This window comes from Pipistrellus kuhlii, unplaced genomic scaffold, assembly GCF_014108245.1.
Source record: "Pipistrellus kuhlii isolate mPipKuh1 unplaced genomic scaffold, mPipKuh1.p scaffold_m20_p_1, whole genome shotgun sequence".
Taxonomy (NCBI): Eukaryota; Metazoa; Chordata; class Mammalia; order Chiroptera; family Vespertilionidae; genus Pipistrellus; species Pipistrellus kuhlii.
In genome coordinates, this window is record NW_023425404.1 from 195,659,229 (window position 1) to 195,670,656 (window position 11,428).

Below are 11,428 nucleotides of genomic sequence, written 5' to 3' on the forward strand. Positions count from 1 at the left end.
CACAAAATTCCTCAGTCTTTCCTGGACCATCTTGCAATCTGGGACCTCTTGGAGGATGTCTGATTGCCAGGTTAGGGCCAATCCCACAGGGGTTTGGCAGTCTAACAGCCTGCTCACAACCTGGGAATGCTGGCTCCTAACTGCTCATCTGCCTATCTGTCTGATCACCTCTAACCACTCACCTGCCTGCCTGATCACCCCTAACCACTCACCTGCCAGACTGATCACCCCTAACTACTCACCTGTCTGCCTGATCACCCCTAACCACCTCTGCCTGCATGCCCTTGCCATCACAGCTTCCAGAAGGACATCCAGAATGATGTCTGAAAGTTCATTCTGCTGTCCAGTCTAATTAGCACATTATGCTTTTATTATTATAGATAAATCAAATATAATTAAATTCTTACCACAACCTTATAAAGTAATCATTGATATACAACTGTGGAGCAGGCATTGATATACTGACTGAGCACATGGGACTGAGGGACAGTGATGCTAAGGAAATAGACATCTTTCTTTACCCTCACTTAGACCACAAGTCCCAGAAATAGCAAAAGAATTTTGCTTATGACAATAATGACTTAATGCTATTTTTCTCTTATTCACTTCCATAGTGGCAGCCCCCTTCCCTCCCTTGCCCAGCCTCCACTTAGCTGTGGGCTCTGCGTTTTTGCCAAGGCAGGTGTGGTGGGGGGGAGGGTAATGAGTCATACTGCATTTCAACTTTTGACCTTGTCCATCTCCCCCACCAGACCAGGCACCTCTGAATGTGGCTTTCTATAGGAAAGCAACTGCAGGGGCAAAAGTTAAGCGATGCCCTGGAAAAACCACTCTCTCTTGCTACTTGTCTCAGTGTCTGTTCTGAAAAGCACTTTGCATCACTCTGCTCACCAGCCAGCATCTGTCAGGTGTCCCAGTTCAAATCCAACCCATGTCTTTCTAGTTGGTGAATTTTTATAAATAATTCTGGAAAGTCATGTATAATCATAGCATCTGGCTATTCAGATGGACAAAAAAGAGTGAAATTTTCTAAATACATACAATACATACTGGTACCAGTATCATTAAATAGGACTACTTGCTTTTATGTCCTTTCTTACTTGTTTTTCATTTTATTTATATACTAGAGGCCTGGTCCATGAATTTGTGCACTGTGGTGGAAGGAGTGGGGATGGATCCCTCAGCCTGGTCTGTGCCCTCTCACAGTCTGGGACCCCTCAGGGGAAGTCCATCTGCCGGCTTTGACCCGATCCCCCTGCCTGCCTGTTCGCTCCTTACTTCTAGGCTTGCTGCTCCCTAGTGCTGCTGCAGAGGCCGGAGAGACTCCCACCACCACAGCTGGCACTCACCAGCTGTGAGCCTGGCTTCTGGCTGAGCAGTTCTCCCACCATGGGAGCACACTGACCACTAGGGGGCATCTCCTGCATTGAGTGTCTGCCCCCTGGTGGTCAGTGCACATCATAGTGACTAATCATTTTGGTTGTTCCACCATAACACTTCGGCTTTTATTTTATAGATATTTAATTGACGTATTAATATTATTAGAAAAATGCATGGTCCTTAAAGTGTGAGATTTGATGCATTTTGACAAATGAATAAATCTCCTATAATTGCAGCCACAAGAAAGAGAGCATGTCCATTGTCCTAGAAACTTGAATCACACCCCTTTGCAGTCCATTCTAGAGCCACCCTGCACCTCACCTGCAGCCCACCTTCAGAGGATGTCACTTCCTTGACATCAATCACCATATATTGGTTTTACCATTTCTTGAACTTCATATAAAAGGAAACATTATATAATCATTTCGAGTCTCCCTTTCTTGTTCATCCAATTTGCATGCATTGGTATGCTGTGTTTATCCATTCTTCTCTTGATGGACATTTGGGTTGTTTCCAGTTAGTTCTTTTCAATTATGAGTAAAACCGTAATCAATATTCTTCTATCAATCTCTCCCACAGACATATGCTTACATTTCTTTGGGGCAAATATCTAGAGGAGAAATTGATTACAAAGTCAGTGTGTATTTAGCATGATAAGAAATCACCATGCAGTCTTTCAGAGTGTGCCAGTCTACTCTCACTAGCAGTGTGTCAGTGTTGCAATTGCTCAACATTCTGTCCAAAATTTTGGAATGTTAATCTTTATGTTTCACCCAATTCTGGTTGGTGTAAAATGATATATTATTGTGGCTTCAATGTGCACTTTCCTAATGTCTCACCTTCATAAATACCTTTTCATGGATTTATGGAAGATTTGTGTATCCTCTTTTGTATGGTATCTAACCAAACCTGATGCCCACTCCTAAGATTTTTGTCTTTTTATTATTGAGCTGTAGAAGCTCTTTGTAGGATATAAGTTCATTACCAGATATATGCTTATAAATTATTTCTCTCAAGCTGTGGCTTGCCTTTTCATTTTCAAAGTTGACTTCGGATGATCTGAAGTTTTCATTTTTTATTAAGTCAAGCAGTCCAGTATGTAGATTACATTTATGTTTTTATGGTTACTGCTTCTGAAATTTTAAGAAAACTTTACCTATATGAAAGACACAAAGATATTTTCTTGTATCTTATAAGAACTTTAGAGTCCTGGTGCTTACATTTAAAGCTACAGCATACCTTGAGTTCTGTGCATGGTGTGAGACATAGTTTGAGACTTTTTTTTCATACAGATCTCCCTATTTTTCAGCATGGGTATTGAGCTACACTCTCTATTTTGCATTGAATTGCTTTGATACTTTAGTCAAATATCATTTCACAGTGTGTTTCTGGAGTTTATATCTGGTCTATTTGTGGGCTCTTAATTGTTTTCTATTGATTTATTTGTCTATATCCATCTCCATAAGAACAGTCTGAATCACTATGGCTTTATGGTGTTTGTTTCAGATATAGAGAAATATATCTGATTTTTTTGTGTATTGACTTTGTATTCTAAGACCTTTCTTAATTCACCTGTCAGCTCTCAGAATTGTAGTTTCCTTTGGAATTTAAAAGCACATAGTTTATCAAAAGACAGCTTTGCTTCTTTCATGCCCAAGTTTATGTCCTTTATTTTTATTTTTCTTGCCCTATTGCACTGACTAGAACCTCCAATACAAAAACCATTTTGAAATTTATTGTAATGAATATTCACTGGAATTCCCCCAATTTTTATTTGTCAAAAAATGTCTTTTATACACTTTCTTGAGACACATTTTTTCCTTGACAAAAAATCCTAGTTTGAAAGCTTTTTTTCCCCTCTTTACTTGAAAGCTATCATTCCACTGTCTTCTGCCTCACATTGCTTCTGATGAGAAATTAGCCATCATTATTATTGATGGCCCCTTGTTTTTGAGACATCTTTTCCAGACTCTTGCTGATTTTAGGAATATATATTTTCTTGGTTTTGATTTGCTTGGGGATCACTAAGATTCTAGAATGTCTCAGGGAATGTATGTCACTTCTAATGCTTATCCTTTTGGACACATGCTAACAATCAAGACAAGAAGAGCCACATAAGCAGATGCAGGAGGGGGTGGTGTGCCTAGTGATGCTATTGCTGAGCACAGAGTAAGGATTCACTGCTGGGTCTCAGAGTGAGTCTCTGGTCTGGAGTCACATGTTGTGGTTCAAGACTCAAAGAGGCCCTTCCTTCCACCACTTCATCCTTGGACTTACACAGGAACCCCTTTGAGCCATCTTGAGCAGTTTTTAACTTTGCAACAGCAAGAGGTTACCAGACAGAAGGAGCTCAGTAAACATTCATTTATAACATCTGTTACTTGAGGCACAAAGCATAAAGTTTATAGGCCCTACTCTCTTCCCTTCCAACTTAGCATTGCAATCTCTGTTCTTCCCTGGGGTCACTTGAATGTCCACACAGGTAAAGGAATGAAGGTGCTGAGATGTGGAATTGGTATGGCATTGCTGGGAATGATAATGATCAAGGGGACATGGACACTACCTGATAGTCTCTGCTTCATCCAGCTTGGGGAGCAAATGCCATAAATGGATACCAGTCATTAATAGCCTCCTTAGAATAAATTAACAGAATGACAAAATAAATGTTTTTACCCATCAAGAATATGAGAGGATGTTAAGTAGGATAGGTAAATACTGTAAATTATAGTGTCATTTGAAACATGTAACAGCCATAAAAAAATAGAAAAAGTAGGTATAAATGGACCCATTTTTATGGATGGCAAAAGATGAAGGTTACAGAAGTGAATTGACAGGCAGTAAGTGGGATAATCAGGATTAGAATTCAGGCCTAGAATAAAAAGAGGGTCAGGAGGTAGAAAAGAGGAGGAGATTAAACGAAAGCCTTCTGCCTTCAAATCATACATTCTCTTTGCTCAAATTCTTCTTACCTGACTTTAGCTGATATCAAGAATGTGCAATCAATCCATGAGGTCTTCCCTGAGCTAAGAGGTTGTGACTTCCTCTCCTACCTCCCAGCGCCCATCTATAAATGCACTATACATTTTTAAAAATCAAAGTCCTCTGTTCCTGGAATAACAATTGCCTCCGTCCTCTTGCTCTTCATAGCACACCCTTGGGAAACATGTCCTCAAACACTCGGGTCCTTCTCGCTGCTTTTGGACTTGATCCAGTCATTTAGTAACTATCGAGAAGCCCAACGATGCAAAAAGTTCAAAGCTACTTCCTGTTAATTAGTCCAGGCAGTTCCAAGGGTCCCAGCTGTACGATTTATTTTCCTGTGCAGTCTCCCCAATTAGGCAAACTCTGCCTGAGACTTCTGGAGCCACCACTGGATAACTGGTGGAGAGATGCACCCAGTTAGCATAGGTCAAGGAAGGCTTTCTTTCTCAGTTCCCCCAAGACAATGCTTCAGAATCACTTACCAAAGTAAAAACAATTCCACATACATTATGAAAATAAATGTTCAGTCCTTGAGAGGGAGGTACTCATGCTAAAAACCTGACCATTTCTCTTAATGCCAAATTTTACAGGAAAGATCATTAGGGTCTTTCTGTGAGTTATCTGATCCCTCTTGTCAAAATAAACTCTCCATTAATGACAGGCTATACTTTTTTTTCTTTTTTCTTTTTGTCAAAAAATCCATGTTAGATTGCTAACCAAGGAATTTATTTAGCTCTCAGCACCTACCATGTACTATATACTATAACTTAAGGAAAGTGCTCTTCTTTCCTGCATAAACTGTATGGAAGACATGGTGATCACAGTGCCTACCATGTCAACAGCCCCTTTGAAGGGAAACTGACCACCCTTAGGTCCTGAAGAAGTGGACAGTGCCAAGAGACACAGCTGATGGACCAGGGCAGCCTATCCAGGGCCCAGCCACTGCCCTGGTGTCTAGCATTTAGGTGAAAAGTCAGACTGAACTAATCAAAACTTTTCTTTCCCATGCAAAGATGGAGACAGAGGTTAGAGTAATGGGTCCACAAACCAAGGAATGTCAGGAGCCACAAGAAGCTGGGAAAGACCAGGAAGGATTATCCCCAGGGGTTTGCAGAGGGAGTGTGGCTCTTCTGACTCCTCCACTTGGACTTCTGGCCTCCAGAACTGTAAGAGAATAGATTTCTGTTGTTTTAAGCTTAACCCTGCCACCCTCCCCACTAGTTTGTTACAGCAGCCACAGTGGAACAAATACACTGGGTGGTCAAGATCTTATAGGGACCACATGACTCGCTCTGCTTCTCCATGGGTGGCCCTATGTGGGCAGGACTGGGGCATTTGGTACTGCCTACGCTGGGCTGGATGAATCAGTCTAACAAAGATCAGTATAAGGAAGCCCCCTTGCTGACTGATACACGTCACTTTCTTCCATTTCAGTTTTATCAGTATTAAAAGTGATCTTTGCATCTGTGTATGTCTAACTGCTCCTTGTCTTGCTCTCAGTGTGTAGAACTCAGCAGGAAAGTCCAGTGGCTACCATGAACTTGTCTTATTTTTGTCTTTGAACACATCTCTCATGTCTGTGCTTAGGGTAAGAGTGAAATTCTTTCATGCCAGCATCTGGACCTGTTTAACTGTTTTCATACAGACTGTGATTTTGCACCACTTCAAACATTTCTATCTTACTTTTGGATGATTTCTGGAGGTTTCTGTCTTTTTGTCAGGCTCCTCTGATCCCAGCATTGAGTGTTGGACACTTGCCTGTGGCTCTTTTTTGGAATTTATTCTCTCTTCGCATCTCAAGGCTGATGCAATACTATGTGAGATTTGCTCAGACTTCATAGGGCTCACTCCAGCATCATCCCTCCCCTCCTGCACCTGAGTCCTCCAGCTCCAATACCAGGTTCCTCCTTCCCATCTCCAGTTTGAGTCTCTCAGGTATGTATTGGTGACTGTGTAATGGTGAGCAATGTCACAGCTCTGATGTGCATTCTCATCGTAGGTGATAACAAATGTATAAAATAAGGTGTGATGTTTTTATTAGAATTTTATGTAATTTTTATGCTGTTTCTCCAATTCAATCATTTTTTTCCTTATAAAATGAAGTCTTTCCTGAGTGAAATTCAGTGAGTGACCCATGCCTGCAACTCCACATTATTAAAAAAGCTACTGTCCTTGTCACTACTTGTTGACTAAGTTATGTGATGCCTTGCCATGCTTCATAATGACTCTATATTTCTGATTCTTATTTGTTCAACTAGATTATAAAAACATGGAAAGGTATGTTTCTCAAACCATAACTAGGGCAGGAGAAAGTTTTTTTCCAGACCTCTCTGCTTCAAAGGATCTCTTAAAGCATGAGCGTGCACACACACACACACACACACACACACACACATTTATTCAAGGAAGTAAGAATGCCTCTGGTACTTGCAACCAGGTACTTCATGCTGACATAGCCTGACCTTTTCCCATAAATATCCTCTCTCATGATTCACACTATTCAGGCTCCAGGGAAATGTGTCCCATAGCTCTCAACCTACATCCTTAAAAAAGAGATGACTGCATCCAAATTATTTGGTTTGTGGGTTATGCCAACTGTTGACTTTGAACATGAATGCTGTCTCAGAATCCAGGGAGAATTGGAGCTCAGGAAGGACTAAGAAAAGACAGATTCACTTGTTACATCTTTCCTTTCAGGTGACATGAATGCATTAAATGATTGCATGAGGAGGAAAAGTTTTGCAATAATTATAAGAGTCCATGTCTTCTAATCCTTGGTACCAGAGATATGGAAGAAATAGGTAGGGATTATAACATTTAAATAGTTTATTTTTTTTCTAACTTTTAAATATTAATACATGTGGCATGTGGGCCTGCATTTGTTCTCCTGGGCCCTGCCGATAAGAGTGGTGGGACTTCCTGGCATCAGGGCATCATGTCTGATGCTGCTAAATATGCCCTCAGTATAGCTCAGGACTGCTCTCCATTTGGGAAGTTTCAATGCACATTTGTCAAATGAATCAAAGGCGGACTCTTCTTGCAGGTACAAGAAAGTGACCTATTTTGAGATCCACATGCAGGCAATCTGATGGGCTTATCAAGGGAGCCTCAGGCAGAAACTGATTTAACCCAGCTCCAGGGTAGTATTACCAACACCGCTGCAAGCAGAGACAGGAAACGCCAACAGGAAAAAAGGCTTTTGGGAATTGAACAGTCTTAACGATAGGGCTTATCCCAAAAGGTGTCATTTTTCTCTCCTGTAACTAAGGATGCAAATGCATTTCCTCCTACAGAAGAGGGAAGCAGAGACCTGGGAGGAATCACAGACGGAGGACAGTGCAGGGGAAATGCAGAGCCTTCTGAAAGTTCCACATGTGTACATTTTCACAACCATTGCACCAAGGTCATGAGTACTGACCTTTGAGCACCTTCAGCTCAGCAGTCAGAGAAACCTATAATCAGTTAAGGTACCAAAAGTAAGGTAGGCAGCACTCTGAGGTGAACTAGTGAGGTTGGAAGTGATACAGCACAGAGTATTGGGGCCTGAGAAGGAGAACTTGGAGGTTGTATACATTTATCAGATTCTAATTCCAATTGAAATTTATAAATGGTTTAATACCTCAAGAAAGTGTGCTATTTTTCAACTACTTCTCTTATCTTTATGAAATCTAAACGAAGAAATTTCTTAAGTGTAACCAAGAAAGGGGTTAATCTATTGAGAAATTTAACAAAACTTCTGGTGCCTAGATTGGGTATTCTGAGAAAATATACTTCTGGTTGAATGACAAGGAAACAGAATGAAATGAAAATAAAGCATTTGTATAGTGCAGTTGTCATTCTCTAATATTTTTTTAATATTTTATACTAGAGGCTCAATGAATGAAGGTTCATGCAAGAATGGGCCTTCCTGGGACCGGTTTGGCTCAGTGGATAGAGCATCGGCCTGCGGACTGAAAGATCCCGACTTCGATTCCGGTCAAGGGCATGTACCTTGGTTGCAGGCACATCCCCAGTGGGGGACGTGCAGGAGCCAGGAGGCAGCTGGTCAGTGTTTCTCTCTCATTGATGTTTCTAACTCTGTCCCTCTCAGTTTCTCTCTGTGTAAAATCAATAAAATATATATATTTTTTAAAATGGGCCTTCCTTCCCCTCAGTGCAGGCACCACCTTCACTCTGGCTGGAGTTATCTTTCCACCTTCCCATGCTGCCCAGAGGCCCGGAGCTGCTAGGGTAGTGTGAAATGCCATGATGATGGCACAGTGGCCCACCCATAGCCCCTCTGCACCTGAGTATGCAAATTAACCTGCCATTGTTGTCAGGTTGATTTGCATACTCACTCCTGATTGGCTGGTGGGTGTCATGAAGAGACAGTCAATTTGCATCTTTCTCTTTTATTGGTGTGGATTATAAAATTATAATACCTCTAGTAGGAGAAAGCTGGTATGATTCCTGTGCTACAGATGAGTAATTTAGGATGCATGAAATATAATTATTATGCCCAAGATGATGAAGCTCGTATATGTCCCCAACAGATTCAAATCCAGAACATTTCACTTTACATTCCTGATTTTTGCACTTTGCACTCTACTTCTGGCCTCGGTACTAACACATATAGTTGACATGAGACTATGTGTTATTAGCTAGTGCATTAGTTTCCTATTGCTTCTATAGGAAATGATCACAGACTAGGGGATTAAGACAACACATACTTGCTATCTTCTAGTCCATAACAAAGTAGAGCTATCCTCTTTCTAAAGGCGAGAAAGAAAAATCTGTTTGCCTGACTTTTCCAACATCTAGAAACCACTTTCATTCCTTAGCTCATGGCCCTTTCTTCCATTTTTAAAGCTCATCACTCACCTCTGCTTCTATTATCACCTCTCTTTTTTTCTGACTTTGACCTTCCCAATTTCCCCCTCATAAGCACCTTTGGGGGTTACATTGAGGCAACCTAGATAATCCAAAATAATCTCTGCATCTCAAGATCTTTAACTTATATATCTTCAATGTCCCTTTCACTTTGTAAGGTGATATCCTTCTAGGTATCAGGATGGGGGCATGTCTTGAGGGGCCCATTATTCACCCTACCAGCAACTCTATATTGATTGTTAATGGCAGGCAGATTGTAAGATGTTTTGCCTTTATTGAGTGCTGGCAGAGTTCAGACAATAGAGGTTAGTCTCATCTGGCCCATTGCCCAACTGCATTAAACAGGAGTCAATGTAAGTGGCAAGAGTAGATGATGGTCTTTCTACTTCTAGATGGTCAGAGGCCCTGGCCCAACAGCCCTGTCTTTGGAGGATTTACACAACCAAGTGTCCACACAGGCTCCCTGGTGGGGATAAGTCTGAAAAAAGCACTTGATGAGGGAGATAGGGACCTCTGTCTCGGTAGAAGAGGAGAAATTACCTTGCTTCAAAGCTACATGCAAAATCACAAGATCTGTAAAAAAGAAAAGGACAAGGCTGTTAACTGGCTCCAAGTTATCTTCCTTCTCTCACTCTCAGATGCCCATGAGTCATCAGCTCAACAAATAACAACTATCCTCAACCTTATTTTCTTCATCAGCAAAATGGAAATGATAGAGCTTGAGTACCAATTTCTGAGCTTCTCAAATGGCTTATAATTTACACAATAGAGAGCTCACCCCAATGCTTCACATGTAGCTCAAAATAATGATTTTCTTCATTGTGGTTCAATGTTGTATCCAGTTTGTTGCACAGATTGTTTATGCAACCTCTGGCTCTGTTTCTGGAAGCTTTGCTTTTCCTCATTAAAGAATGAAATAATAAATATTTACCTACCAGGGTTACTATTATAAAATCAGATAATTTATCAGCGTTCACAATTCAAATGCTATAGTCCATAAACTGTTGGCCTGTGCCTTGTGGTGTATGTGACATTTTAGAGCTCTGTGTCAAACACACAAGATACCTTTTCTTTCCTGATGCATTTCAACATTAGTACCTGAATGTACTCTAGTAAATGTGTTCATCAATGAAGGACTGGCTGTATCGATGATGTTGGTCTCTGCTCTGTTCTCTGTTTGTTCTCAGGAGATCTCTTTTGTAACATCTTCTTTCTTGTCTTCACAGTGCACTTCGAGTCTCTCCTCCCCACGGAATACATCTCTGACCCCTCCCCTGCCTCTCTTATTTCCTGTCATCGTGTCTTTAATGCTTGGATTTTAACTTTTAGTTTATTCTTGCTATGTTTCTCTGTGAATAAGTCATCTATGGTATTATGTACAAAACTGAAGATATCACCCTGGCTGGGTGGCTCAGTTTATTAGAACATTGTCCCATACACCAAAAAGGTCACTGGCTTGATTCCTAGTCAGGGCATGAATCAGATTTAATCGCTGATCATGGCTTGTATGGGAGGCAATGAATCGATGTTTCTCTCTCACATCAATGTTTCTCTCTCTCTCCTACTTCCTCTCACTAAAATCAATACAAAAACATATCCTCAAGTGAGAATTGAAAGAAAAAAAAAAAAAAACTAAAGATACCATCCTGACTGTGTTCTCATTGGAGCTCTATGGACTGAAAGTTGCCTTTGTAGCTGTGGAGGTTGGTTGTCCATCAGAGTTCAGCACAGAAGTCAGCTTAGTTTGGGTTTGCCCACAAAAAGTCTTAGCAACAAGGATATAAGTGCGTGTAAAACACACTAGGAGGAAATCAGTGGAGAGAATCTGGAAAAAGAGAGCAAGCAGTAGGGTTTGTTATCACTGTGGACTACTGGAGAATTCTGAAACTATGTAGAACATGCTTCTCAGAATTGGCCCATGGGAAAGGCGATTGACCTGGTATTTCAACATGGATGCCTATGGTCTGTGAGAACTTCTGGGGCAGGGGGCATGAGTTCTCTATTATTTCTAGTTAGTTGTATTATGGAAAGAGTAAACTTAGGACTTTGATAAAAGAGAGCGGGGGCTAAAAGTTGGAAATTTGTCAGGATAAGCAGATATAGGAGGGACACTGACAGCCTCTGCCTTAGAAATGAAAAACATAAAATTGGAATCAATTAAAACTGGACTCTGCCAAAACCGGTTTGGCTCACTGGT